The sequence below is a fragment of the Bison bison genome, unplaced genomic scaffold, assembly GCF_000754665.1.
Source record: "Bison bison bison isolate TAMUID 2011002044 unplaced genomic scaffold, Bison_UMD1.0 scf7180017864325, whole genome shotgun sequence".
Classification (NCBI taxonomy): domain Eukaryota; kingdom Metazoa; phylum Chordata; class Mammalia; order Artiodactyla; family Bovidae; genus Bison; species Bison bison.
In genome coordinates, this window is record NW_011494897.1 from 3711098 (window position 1) to 3716979 (window position 5882).

The following is a 5882-nucleotide window of genomic DNA, read 5'->3' on the forward strand; positions in this document are numbered from 1 at the left end:
AGTCTGACACTGTTTCCACTCTTTCCCCATCTATTTCCCATGAAGTGATGGGACCGGATGCCATGATCTTCGTTTTCTGAATGTTGAGCTTTAAGCCAATCTTGATTCCAGCTTGTGTTTCTTCCAGTCCAGCGTTTCATGTTGCGTAAATAAACTGACTGTAGCAACCAAAATAAAGCCTATCTTTAAACTGCTTAACGCCCAGGAAAATGCCTTTTGAAATGTGCTGTCCACCCCTATTTTCCACTAGCCATAGGTTCATGTCATGAGTATATGAGACTAAAAAATGTACTACGCTTTTTTCCCCAGGAACAAAGTACAAATTTCTAGAATCTCATTTTCTCTAAGACATTAATATCATCTAAAATGTGAGTAAACCATTGTTGTGTTTAACGGCGTCTATGACTGGAACTTGGACCGGATTGTATTAGTTGGCTCTGTATCCTGGGGCAAGTTATTTAAGCTACTGCCTGTTTCCTTAACTGTATGTTGGGGATAACAACAGCACCTCCTTCACAAGGTTATAGGAAGACAGACCGGATGAGTTAAGGGTATTAGAAAATGTTACATAGTATCTGGAACATGGTAATTACTGTATAAAGATTTGCTATTATCACTTTTTCTGATCCAACTCATATTTGAAAGGTTGCATCTCTCCAGTGGTAAAGAATCTGCCTGCCAAGCAGGAGACGCAGGTTTGATCCCTGGATCGGGAAGATCCCCCAGAGGAGGAAATGGCAACCCGCTCAGTATTCTTGCCTGGGAAATCCCATGGACAGAGGAGCCTGGAGCAGGTTAGTCCATGGGGAGGCAAAGAGTCAGACATGACTTAGCAACAAAAACAACTGTCAACCCTTAGAATGTTGTATTAAGACAGTATTTAGTTTGGGTTCTGGAACAGCTGAAGTGGGTGGGCAGTAAATATGTCTTAAGCTCTCATTTAAACATCAGAATCTTGGTACTCAGTATGAGACGTCTTTTCAGACAGTCAAAAGTTATTTTCTTAAAAAGAGAATGCATTATGTTCTTATATTCATCTAATGAATTTCTGGCATTTGAAAAATGTACTTAAGCTAGCCATAATGCTTGTAATCTTACATTTTTGGTCTACATGCATTCTTGACATGTGATTTCACCAGTCTTCACAGCCTTCATGTTAAATGGTAGTACACACGTGGAAGTTACCATAGTTGATAGACATTTTTATGTGTCCTCCTTTCACTGAACTTGTCTATAATCTGTTGCTGTTAAAAATAATGCTATTATATTGTTCACACAGCATTTTCTGTAATTGAGATCTTTTCCTGTGGAGGGTTTTTAGAAGTAGAATTACTGGGTGTTCACAAGTATCTACTATCTGCAAGGCTTTAAGCTTTTATGGGGGAAACTCGTTATCGAGAAGAAGAACACTTACGATTACATAGATTAAAAATGAATACCATATCTACATGTACTGCACCTAGTTCTCCAACCACGTAATACTGTTTTTTTCAGACTCTCCCTACTAGAGCAGGCACTGTGCTAGGCAGCCGCTGTGCGTGCATTATTCCAATCCCTCCAATGTAAACAAACGGATCCCTGTGCCTGAGCCACATGTGTGCTGTGCTTATTCGCTCAGTTGTGTCTGACTCTTTGTGACCCCGTGGACTGTAGCCCACCCGGATCCTCTGTCCATGGGGATTCTCCAGGAAAGACTACTAGAGTGGGTTGCCATCCCCTCCTCCAGGGGATCTTCTCAATCCAGGGACTGAACCCAGGTCTCCAGCACTGTAGGTGGATTCTTTACCGTCTGAGCCACCAGGGAAGCCTGAGCTACAAAATAGCCTCAAAAAGTTTTGACATCTTTGCAAGGTCACATAGCTTAATAAGAGTCCAAACTGAACTCTGAACTTAGTTTTGATTTCTTTTGTCATTTTTAACAATGAATACTGGCATTTCTAAAAATATTCCATGTAAATATAGCTTCATTCATCATTAAAAAGTATACTTGGAGTCCTCATGAAGGCCAAAATACGGCAGTTCTGTCATGCAACAGATATTCCTACCATTTCTACCATTTGTAAAGAAGGATAATGTCACCTTGAACCTTCTGGACTCTTGAGCTTATTTACAATACACTTAAGAGAGCCCAGTGTTATAATACAAAGACAAATATTATGCACAAACAGCCCTGATGTTATGCTTGGTACTACTCAGTATTTCAGGGTAACTGCTGTGTCTGGCTGCCTGGCTGATGTTTTGAGAGCTGATGTCAACCCATTGTTTATGTCCATCCCAGGGGAGGGGATCCATTTTTACCTAAGACTGAAGCTGGTTCTGTGAGTGCGCAGAGGCAACTGTCTAGTAGCTCCGGGGTGAATCAACAGCTGCGAGGCCACCCACGCAAAGGACACACTCTCAGCTGTCTCTCCATTCAGAGCCCCAGTTGGTCCTGACCCCATACAAATTTGGTGTTCCTGCTTTGTTGTTTATGAACCGATTGCATTAAAGATGCAGGATAATGATTCAGGGGTTAGAGAAACTGTTATTTATACAAATGTGGTTAACACCTCATCATTTTAAACTGGCTGTGCTCACAATGCTCATGGTGTACTTTGTTTTCTATTGGTTTTTTTTGTTTTTTTTTGCCCCAATCTGCAAGCTACATTTGCTCGGGCAGGATGTCAAGTGTGTGCTGGCGCAGATCAGAGCTGCCGGACACCGCGGGAGCCCTGCCACGGAAGGCACTTCCTCCGGAGACCCCCAAACTAAGGAGGCTCCTGACCAAAGTCCCCAGCACTGGAACACGGCTTAGATGGTACCCGCTACCCACTGCTCCTGCAGTTCTCAGTATGTCCTTTTTTGCGTATCACACACCTAACACCTCTTCTTTCAGCACACAGCCACGAGACTTCAAGTTCAGTGTGTTCATTCTGAAAGCCACAGGTGATAATACTAAAAGCTCAAATACTGTTTGGTACGCACAGTGGCCTAACATGTAAGGATAATAGTTACACCTCAGGAAGTAATTACAAAGCAACTTAACACATCTCTTTAAAAAATACAAGTAGTGAAAAAGACATCAACCATAATTTAGTCAATAAAATCACACCAGTATTTGTATGTACATAGATTGTATCTATCAAAGTTTATGGGAGAATTCAAAGTAGACTGATGATTCCAAAATTGGCTGACGTTTTATTAGACTAAATATATGCTCTGGAACTTTAATCTGTTCACAGATAGACATATTACCACTAGCCACATGCAGCTTTTAAATAAAGAGATGCTCAACAGCCACTTGGACTCCCACATTGGGCAATGGAGATACACTCGCATCACCACACAAAGTGCTATTGGGCAGTACTGATGGAGGGACTACGACTGTAAGAAATTAAACCCACTTCTCTAGCATATACTCTTGTTCAACGACTCAATGAAAACCAAACAGCATTAACAGAAATACATACTCCTGCTATAGTGGGGTGGGGGGAGTGAGTGAGGTGAGCAATGTTGGGCCAGATATTGTTAACAAAACATACTTTGTAACTCTGTCTCTGAGTACAACTCATCTGAGTACAGAAGGTTCTTCACACACCTCCATAAAAAGCCTGAAGTCAAAACTCCCTCGAAGGATGCTCATTAGACCAGATGGAAGAATAGTGTGTGGCTCTAAGCTAGAAAACATCCTTTAGAGGACCTAAAATTGTTTAAGAATTGCTGGAAGATGTCTTTTCAATCTACAGAGTTCGGATTAGTTCATTACAACTCTTAGGACTTGCCACCAGTCATTATTCTAAACATCTTGTCACCTATCTCAGACACAGTTTTACTTCCCAATGTGTTCAAGGATTCTTATGACTTATTTTTGAAGCATCAGTTTTTATAGATGATGGGTGTGTGCGCTGTCATGTCTAACTCTTTGTGACCCCCACAGACTGTAGCCCACCAGGCTCCTCTCATCCATGGAATTCTTCAGCTAAGAATACTGGAGTTGCCATTTCCTCCACCAGGGGACCCTACCAACCCAGGGAATCAAATCCACATTTCTTGCGTCTCCTGCATTGGCAGGTGGATTCTTCACCACTAGCACCACCTGGGAAGCCCCTCATGATTGACATTTTTAGTCAAGTTTCAGAAAAGCACACCCAAAGGAAAAATTCACTAGGGGCCTAACTTCACTGAAGTAGTTAAGATTCATCTATCCAGCTGGCCCAAAATCACAGATTCCTTTCTGTAGGCAAGGATGCGTCCTCTCTATTTCCAAAATTTGTTCTAACTGCCAATTCACCTCAAACAGTCTTCATACTGTTTCTGCAGAGCTTAACAGACTCTCTGCCTATCACTGATGCACGGAGTGGAGATAAACACTAGTCCCATTGATCTTAACAGATGAATTTAAGGAAAGAGCAGTTATGAACTCTGCTTCCCTCAACTGAAAATTGTTTCCAAGTAAAAATGAACTTAACATCAATAGTGTACTGACAAATTAATCTATTTACAGACCTAATCTATTTAGTACAGACATGCTTCGTTATTCCAGGACTCTCTGTTTCTGTACAGTTATTGTACAATTCTACTGTAATAGACTTTTAATGTGCAATTTAATCTGAATCTTTAATCTGTGAAACATCCACTATAATCTTTAAAAGGTTATTTTTTTAACAAGTATTTTTTAAGTCATGGTAGGTAACTGATTTATTTCAAGTTATCACTGGTAATCCAAACTGCGGCAAGATTCAAATCACACAGTGGGCATTTACTACAGGAAGTCAACTTTAGAAAGGAAGAGGAGGTTTGATTTTTTTTTACAGGAGTAAAATTATTCCTTATTTTGCATAAACAATATCATCACTCAAATAATTCTAGCACAGTTCTTGGAACAGGTACTCAATTAATGCCAGATAAACTTAACTTTCTAATTCTATTGAAATTTAAATATTAGGAAATTTAAGTTAAGAAGAACAAGGGCAGCTAAAGTTCTTTCATGTCTATGTACAAATGTACCGTTTGCTATTTTATACATTGCTATGGACTGGAATTTTGTATCTTCCCCCACAATGCATTTTCCAATTCCTATGTTGAAGCTCTCTATTCCTGATATGATAATATCGGAGGTGGAGTCCTTTAGAAGGTAACTAACTGGGTCATGAGGGAGGTGCCCTTGTAAGAGACACTGAGAAAGACAACCTCTCTCCCTCAAGTAAAGACACAGCAAGAGGTCAGCTGTTGACAAACCAGGAGGAGGGTGCTCATCAGACATCAGATCTGCCAGCACCTTGATCCTGGACTTTCCAACCTCCAGAACCACGAAATAACTGTTTGTTGTTTTTGCCACCCAGTCTACGGTATCTGATGTAGCAGCCTGGATTAAGACACACACTCCATCCCCCTCAACACACACACACACTTCCTTAAGAAATTACAAATGTCAAAAAATACTTACTGATTTCTTCAAATGTTTGTTTTAAAAGTGAGATTCATGTGGCACAAATGTATTAATAATAATATACTAAGCATACTAATGGTCCTCTGTGGGCATTTAAAAAGACTGAAAAAATAAAACTCCCATCCCATTTCACTTATGACTCCTTCAACACATATATTCATAAAAATCTGTAACAAAAATAAGTATATAGAGAGATAGAGGAAAATATATATAGAAAGAGGAAAAAAATTATGCAGAAGACGCCAAAGTGTCATCTTATTTGAGCTCCTCTTATCTCTTTTAAAGAGATATTTAAGTCCTATGAAGTCTCCCGCAGGCCTTTCCTTATTACTCCTTTTACCCCTCGGCAACACCATTTGTCTTCAGTTTGTCCATGCTCCCGCTCACACGTCAACCTCAGGACTTCTCTGCTGTTGTATGTTTGACAGGGGCATCTTTGGGTGTCTATAAACTG